This window comes from Diadema antillarum, unplaced genomic scaffold, assembly GCF_040938485.1.
Source record: "Diadema antillarum isolate AM-2024a unplaced genomic scaffold, OU_Dant_1.0 seq00001990_RagTag, whole genome shotgun sequence".
Classification (NCBI taxonomy): domain Eukaryota; kingdom Metazoa; phylum Echinodermata; class Echinoidea; order Diadematoida; family Diadematidae; genus Diadema; species Diadema antillarum.
Window position 1 is genome coordinate 223,082 of NW_027272646.1, and position 8,960 is coordinate 232,041.

Sequence of the window (8,960 nt, forward strand, 5' to 3'; positions counted from 1 at the left end):
TAGGCTTATAATTGAAGATTACACTACATCACTTTAATTTGTGGGATATAATCAGAAAAGTTATAAAATTGGCTTTCAGTGAAGGGTAGGCCCTACAATTTCACACACTTTCACAACACAAAAACTTAGATTTATTGTACACTTTTGAATATATTCTTGGATGGTATTGACTTTGCTTTTATATGCTTCATGATTATTAAATTTACATCATGTATTGTACCGGCAAGTGAAGTTTCCTTTCATTAAAACAAGCAAAACATACCCTTTATTATGTTTGGCGGTCCAAAATAAGGATAAATTGTCAGATGAAAAAATGGTGGCATTGGTCCCCAACATTTAAAAGGCACAAATGCATCTAGGTTCTGAGCATGGGATTCTTTTGTTCGTAAAATCCATTGAAAGCTGACATATGACACTGACGGCTGTTTCTAGCCAGTGCAGTGGGAGCTCCATCTCTTGATTGGACTTGAACCTCCTTGGGCTTGGGATAGACCCTAGTTCAGTCTCCTCCGGAGAGAGATTCAGTGAAGCCACACATAGTCTCCGTGGAACATATCCCTAACTATGGGAGTCTAGACTGATTTTTCAGTAAAATGTGAGCCCTGCTAGCTGCTGTAAATCTACTTGAATCGTAGGACGACCTACCGTACCGCCTGCTGCCTGCGACAGCTTACAAAGTCGCACACACGTTCTCATACCATATCTACGGAAACCCTTTCCGTGTACGCTTTTGGAAATTGGGTTTTTCTCAACCAACTGATTCTGAAAGCTAAAGCGATTGCAATTAATTGCAAACAGTGAAGATTTAGTCGGAAATGGAATAACGTGATAAATAGCACAGTTGCGAACCTCTCTACTTAAATATAGACTCACTCTTCTGTGTGGAACGTTAGTCGAGAATCCGAATGTTCAGGCACTTCATTTGATAAACGTCCGCGCTGTGGCTGCGCCTCCGGCCGCGAGCTCCGACTACGACAGCGTGAGACCACAACGCATGCATGCCATGCCGCGCATGTACCATTGTTGTGCATATTTCTGTAGTGCACAAAATCATTGCACAATCCATAGAGAGCTTGCGTGCACACGTGGGTGCTTCTCACCGTGCACCATGTCCACACCCCACCCCCCCCCCCCCACATTGCTGCTTGTTTCTGCACTCTCCCACCCCCCCCCCCTTGCCACCTGCCCCCCCCCCCCCAACATACCTTGTGTCCAGCAAGTGCTACCTCAGCCAAGGGGGGAGGTTATGTTTTCGTTGTACCGTTTTGTTCGTTTGTTTGTTACCTCCGCCAAGGGGGGAGGTTATGTTTTCGTTACCGTTGGTTTGTTTGTTAGTTCGTTCACGAGTGCGTTTATAGTTTGTCCGTGTGCAAAATAACTCAAAAAGTAGTCAAAGGGACTGTACAGTAGGCCTACTGGTTGAGGTTTGAACATTCCCAAGTGAGATAATGAAAAGCCTCTTATGAAATATGAAAGAGCATGTAATTTTAAGAAGGATTCAACGTTTATTTGATGAAAATTGGTTTTCAAATTGCTGATATCCACAAAAAAAAGTGTTAGTAATAAAAGGCGATCGACATGCCACAACTTTATTAGGATCTCTTTGTTTCACCTTGTTTTTGGATATCTCAGCCATTTCAAGACCGATTTTCATCGAATAAACTTTTGATACCCCTTAGAACTGCATGCTCTTGACATCTGATAGAGTGGTTTCTGAATATCTCGCAAAATAATGTTAAAAGCTAAATCTACACCTCGACCAGAACTGTACACACCCTTTACCGGATTGGGATGAAACTTGCAGGAAAGGTTGAGAATGACACGAGTAACAAACGATTAACTTTTGGTAGTGATCCGAGAATTTTGGGGGAATTTATGAAGGATTTTGATATTTTGGTAGGTAGGGTCAATGAACCACTTGAGGTTTGCATGCGCGCACTAAAGTGCGTACTCTAGTTTCTGCTAGGGCGAGGCGCGCCGCGCAGCTGAGGGTTTATGACGTAACAAAGGCTTCTATATTGGGAAATCGGGCGACTCTCGGCACACTAGTACTAGGTGTTTCAAAAAACATTTCCCACTTTTGATTCTTAATAATCCATAAACTATATATCAGATAACACTGTCATTGATATGAGTAATAGCTGAATAGTGTACAATTTGGTTGAAGGTGGTTTGAATATGAAAACATAAATCAATTTCATGAAATCCATGATTAATTTCACAGTTAGGTTCCAGATTTTGCTCTATTTTCAACCCTCTGTACAAAATTTTACTTTGCACAGGGGTCAATGGGTGTGTATGGGAGTGTGTGGTTAACACCCTGACAATGGTCCTAAACAATGGTTAGGGTTTGAATGCTTCATTATTTATTCATGAGAAATTCCACTATCACAACTAGTCTTTATTCAGCCTGTGGCAGTATCTGTGTAAAGTCAAACGCCTGCCGATACTGTCGTTGGGTCTCGACAGTGCTCTCCCTACTTCTGAAAAACGAAATTACAATGAAAATCAATTAGATTATACACTTGTGTAAATGGGGCCTTAAGTAAATCTACTGTGAAACATATCACCCCAATGATAAATGCTGCTGAACTCTTAACCAAAAATGATTTCTTTTTATCAAAAAGCGAAAAATTTGTCAGACTATTTAATTAGTAGACAATTATATTAAAATGAGGAACTGTTATGCTTATTTATATCCCAAATTTAGTGATATGTGAAGCAAAAATTGAAAATGATTACCAGCTGGAATGGAATGTGGTGTTTGCAAGCACATGGAAACGTGTGCTTCCTTTTTTCATGTGCATGCAGTTTACCCTTTACCGTGCATGAATTCAGACTAGCAGTGCCTAGGGCAATCCACATGAATTATTGATTAAGCATTCATGTGCCTAGGAGCATGAGACTGACGCCTAGTCAACAGGTGGTTCAGGCATGTCCATTGTTAAAGGACAAGTTCACCTTCATAAACATAAGGATTGAGAGAATGTAGCAATATTAGTAGAACACATCATTGAAAGTTTGAGGAAAATCAGACAATCCGTTCAAAAGTTATGAATTTTTGAAGTTTTTGTGCAGTACCCGCTGGATGAGAAGACTACTGCAGTGTATGAATACTGAGTAACTTAGATGTCACATGCGTACAACAATATAAGGAAAATATAAAGAGAATTTCACAAAATTCAATCTTTTGAAAAAAGTACACATTCCACTGACTCGTTACCGACAAATGTTATGGGTAATATTATTCCCCCTGCCTTTAGAAAGAGGCAAGTCAAGTGCACTTTTATTATGCCAAAAAAGTGAAAATATGTTGAATTTTCTTTTACATTTTCTTTATACTGTTGTACGCATATGACTCATAAGCTGTAGTAGTCTCCTCATCCAGCGGTTCCAACACAAAAATTTTAAAAATTCATAACTTTTGCAACGATTGTGCAATTTTCCTCAAACTTCCACTGATGTGTTCTACTAATATTGTTGCATTTTCTCAATCCTTATGTTTATGAAGGTGAACTTGTCCTTTAAGGGCCATTGTCAGCACACACTCACATACACATCATTGGTTCCTGTGCAAGGTTCAATTTTTGTACAGAGGGTGAAAAATTGACCAAAATCTGAAACCTTACTTCAAAATCAATCTTAGATTTAATGAAACTGATTTATGCTTTCACATTCAAATCACCTTCAACCAAATTGTACACTATTCAGCTATTATTTATATCAATGACAGTTTTATCAGATGAATAGTTTTTGAGCTATTAATGATCAAAAGTGGGAAATGTTTTTTGAAACACCTAGTACGTATGGGTGGAAATCACTTATCTCTAAGGAAGAACATTATATAGATGATGACTGGCGGGGGAGGGAACATACCGAATGTTCCACCCGAAGGGTTTTAAATGCTATTGAGGGAGGTTATAAGTCCCGAGACGAAGTCGAGGGACATATAGCCTCCCGAAAGAGCATTTCAAACCCTGAGGGTGGAACGTTTGGTACATGTTCCCGACAACAAAAGTCATCATCTGTTATATTATATGGGTTAGTCAAATACGTCAACGTCAACCACCAAAGATCGTAGAGATGCAACCGATCTTTGCAACCACCAGCATACAGCACAACGCACTCGATCGCTCGCTCGCGCAGAGCCAAATTCACGTGCGTGCGCGGTCCTAGGCCTTCTGTCATTAAATTTTGTTACATGAATGTTTTCCCATGGGAGAACATTACCAAGAATGTTCACCCATGGGCGAACATAACGTATGTACCTCCATCACGTGACTCTGTTTAGCCAATCACTAACCGGTATTTGACTAACCCATTTAATATAACAAGATCAGTGGGACGGTGGAAATGAGCTGCATACTTGGCGGAGGTCTGCGCTCTCAGAGTGCTTCTCTAGTTAGTTAGTTTGTTTGTTTGTCCCTGTGCAGAATAACTCAAAAAGTAGTGAACGGATTTAGATGAAACTTACAGCAAAGGTTGAGAATGACACAATTAACAAATGATTAAATTTTGGTAGTGATCCGAGAATTTTGTGGGAATTTATGGACACTGGCGTAGCCAGGGGGGGGCGATGGGGGCGGTCGCCCCCCCTAAGATTTGGACCGGGGATTTGGGAGGCGGAAAAAAAAAATGCGTGTATACTGTATGCATGCACATGAAGCGGGTCTCCTTTGCAACCTTTCATCAAATAAGATATTTTTTTGAATATTTCACTCAAATTGTGCACCAGATCGTTGAATTTCAATTCAAAATATGCAAAATCTCTCGTGCTTGGGAGGGGGAAACCCCCTCCCAAACCCTCCCCCTCTGTGCCTCTTTCCCTAGCTTAGTACACTTTTTAGATTTGCACAAAAATTATGAATAATTCTGAGTGCACAAGACTTATCACTTATATTCCGAAAACTCAAGGTTCCCTCATGTATAAGGGGAGTTTCCCCTTTTAATCGACCCTTTCCTCCCTCAGTCCCCCCCCCCCTTCCCCATCAGTTGTTTTTTTTTTTTTTTTTTTTTTTTTTGATTTCCCAAATGTTGATTCCATCAAATATGCGTGTACGAGATATCTCAATTTCAACCTCAAAAAGGCAAAAGCTCCATCGGAAGGGAAGGGTGGAGATAACACTCGCCCACGCCTTCTCCCTGCTCGCCCGCCCCTCCCCCCCCCCCCTTCCGCCATGCGTAGAAGTAGACTGTGGCTATACCCAGATCGCTTTATTTCAATTCTAAAAACGCAAAAGCTCCGCGAGCGGGAGGGGAAATCCCCCTTCCCCTAAGCTCTACCTCACTAGACTTTATACATACACACAGATGGTGCACATTCGGAATAAGAGCTAAATTCCGTGATTTTAACACTTCGATGAAAAAGTATTGCACCAAAAATTTGCACCAGATCGCTGAATTTCAGGTCTGAAAACGCAAAATCACGTTCGTATGGGAGGGGATATGCCCCTATCATCTACACCCTCGTGTGCATGCTTTTTCTGTTTGATTGCTGAACAGACAGCGTTCATGATATTCAGTGTAAGAATTAATACAAGAAGATTATTTAAATGATACCATTTTATAGGCATATTGTTCAATAATAATCTACACTAAAATATACTGCAACCTTAAACAAGTGGGACTGTTTCAACTCGTTAAAACACGCAAAAACATGCATCAAATTGCACCATTTGCAACATCAAAATGCAAAAAGTTCTCCCACACCTTCCCCTCCCCCCTCGCTCGCTCCGCTCGTTCGGGTTCAGTCGCGTTCATGATATTCAGAGAAAAAAAATAATACAAGAAGTGTATTTAAATCATTCCATATTACAGGCTATTTGTGTTCAATGATAATCTACATCAAGATATACTGCAACCTTAAACAAGTGGGACTGTTTCAACTCGTTAAAACACGCAAAAACATGCATCAAATTGCACCATTTGCAACATCAAAATGCAAAAAGTGTGGGAGGGGGGACACCCCCTCCCACACCCTCCCCTCCCCCTTCGCTCGCTCCGCTCGCTCGGGTACAGTCGCGTTCATGATATTCAGTGAAAAGAATTGATACTAGAAGTGTATTTAAATAATACCATTTTATAGGCGAATTGTTCAATAATAATCTACACCAAAAAATACTGCTACCTTAAACAAGTGGGACTGTTTCACGTCGATAAAACGCGCAAAAACATGCATCAAACTGCACCATTTGCAACATCAAAATGCAAAAAGTTCTTACTGTGGGAAGGGGGACACCCCCCTCCCACACCCTCCCGTCCCCCGCGCTCGCTCCGTTCGCTCGGGTTCAGTCGCGTTCATGATATTCAGTGAAAAAATTAATACAAGAAGTGTATTTAAATCATTGCATATTACAGGCAAATTGTTCAATGATAATCTACATCAAGATATACGGCAACCTTAAACAAGTGGGACTGTTTCAACTCGTTAAAACATGCAAAAACATGCATCAAATTGAACCATTTACAACATCAAAATGCAAAAAGTTCTTACCGTGGGAGGGGGGACACCCCCTCCCACACCCTCCCCTCCCCCTTCGTTCGCTCCGTTCGCTCGCGTTCAGTCGCGTTCATGATATTCAGTGAAAAGAATTGATACTAGAAGTGTATTTAAATGATACCATTTTATAGGCAAATTGTTCAATAATAATCTACACTAAAATATACTGCTACCTTAAACAAGTGGGACTGTTTCACGTCGATAAAACGCGCAAAAACAAGCATCAAATTGCACTATTTGCAACATCAAAATGCAAAAAGTTCTCACCGTGGGAGGGGGGACACCCCCCTCCCACACCCTCCCCTCTCCCTCGCTCGCTCCGCTCGCTCGGGTTCAGTCGCGTTCATGATTCAGTGAAAAGAATTGATACAAGAAGTGTATTCAAATTATACAATTTTACAGGCAAATTCTTCAATAATAATCGACATCAAAATAAACTGCTACCTTAAACAAGTGGGACTGTTTCACGTCGATAAAACGCGCAAAAACATGCATCAAATTGCACCATTTACAACATCAAAATGCAAAAAGTTCTTACCGTGGGAGGGGGGACACCCCCCTCCCACACCCTCCCCCCCTCGCTCGCTCCGCTCGCTCGGGCTCGGTCGCTTCGCTCCCTCGCAGACTAACCGCCCCCCCTAAGATGAAATCCTGGCTACGCCGTTTATGGAGGATTTTTGATATTTTGACAGGTAAGGTCAATGAACTTTGGAGTTCAAGCTGCGCATTTTTGAGGTTTTCAAACGCGCACTAAAGTGCGTGCTCCACTTTCTGATCTGCTAGGGCGAGGCGCGCCGCGCAGCTGATCGTTTATGACGTAACAAAGGCTTCTACACATTGAGAAATCGGGCGATTTTTCAGCATGTATACCTATGGGTGGAAATCGCTGATCTCTATGGAAAGACCCAAAGAGCTTTTCCCCAGGGGTGGAGAGGAGAAAAGTCTCCTCGGTGGAAAGCAGCTGCTTGGCGGAGGTCTGCGCTCTCAGAGTGCTTTTCTAGTTTGTATCTTGATGATTGTTGCTTCAATTAAAAAAAAAAAAAAAAAAATCTCTCTCTCTTTTAATCCATCACAAATTGATTACTAGTAACATTGCTGGCTTCCTTCCCCGATGTTGTACTTGATACTTGATACTGTAATCCCTCTCGCAGCTCCAAGAAGCTATACTGGGATGAAACTACACATGTGTGCCATTGGGAGGTGCCATGGTGATGATCTCTATTTACAATAAAAGTGTGCACTGTGCGAGTAAAATCTGAATGCATCCTCCTTTAAAGGATGAGTGATCCAGAAGAAGGCTGTAAGGTTGTAATACAGGGGTTAGAGCAGCTTCTCTGAATGTTGTCAGGGTGGTGGCATGCACAACTTGACTAGGTAGGCGGTTCCAGATCCAAATTGTCCTTGGAAAGAATGAGTACTTGAATGCATCAATAGATGTCTTGGGAATGTTGAACTTGAGGTCGTGATCGTTCCTTGCATGGTAGGTTGCAGGGGTAACTGCTGAGGGCATTGGTAGGCTTACCACTCCATGATGGATTTTGTAAAAAAGTGAAAAAAAAAGATGTATCATGTATGATCGTCAGAGAATATGTATCATTCACCTTTTTATCACCCCCCCCCCCCCCCTTGTTGTTTGAGGCTCGGGTGTTAGATTTTCAAATAATTTGTTCCAATAAAGACAATAAAATCATACAGAAATTAAAAAAACAGGTTTTTTTTCATTATTTGATTCAAATAGATAAGCAACATATTGTTTTACTTGTTTCTTGAAAATGTTCCAAATATTCCACCAAAACTGTGCGCAGGACCGTTGAGCTTTTGTGTTTCTTTGGGGGTGGGGGTATAACAAAATACAAGCCCTCTGCTTTTGAGCGGCTTCCTCCATTTCTGACAAATTTGATTTTACAATGTCATATATAAGTTACATTCATCGCACTTCATTCCATTGCATTTTCTCTTCTGCAATGTAATTGATTTTGTGCAGTTATGTTTATTTAACTGTCTTATTTCAATTGTTTTTTTTTGTTAGAAATGAAAGAAATAATCAACGCATTGTCACTTTTTTCATTAAAAAAAAACAGAATTCCTATCCAAACGTGCACGACACCAGATGTCAGATATATCTTTATCCACAGTCTTAGTTCGGTTCTGTGTTCAACAACTGCCACAGAATCACAAAAAGTTTTGGTAGTGTCTTTATTGAGCACAAAACCATTTTTATTGATTCTCCTTTTCTCTCCAGCTGATGGTTTCTCTCTCCCTCTCCCTCCCCCATCTCTCTCTCTCCCTCTCCATCAAGCATGAATATATTATGTTCATAGAGAAATGTGGCTAAACATATAATACATATATATATATATATATATATATATATATATATATATATGTATATGTATGTATATATATATATATATATATATATATATATATATGAGATAAAAAAAAGTCTAATGCCATTTTA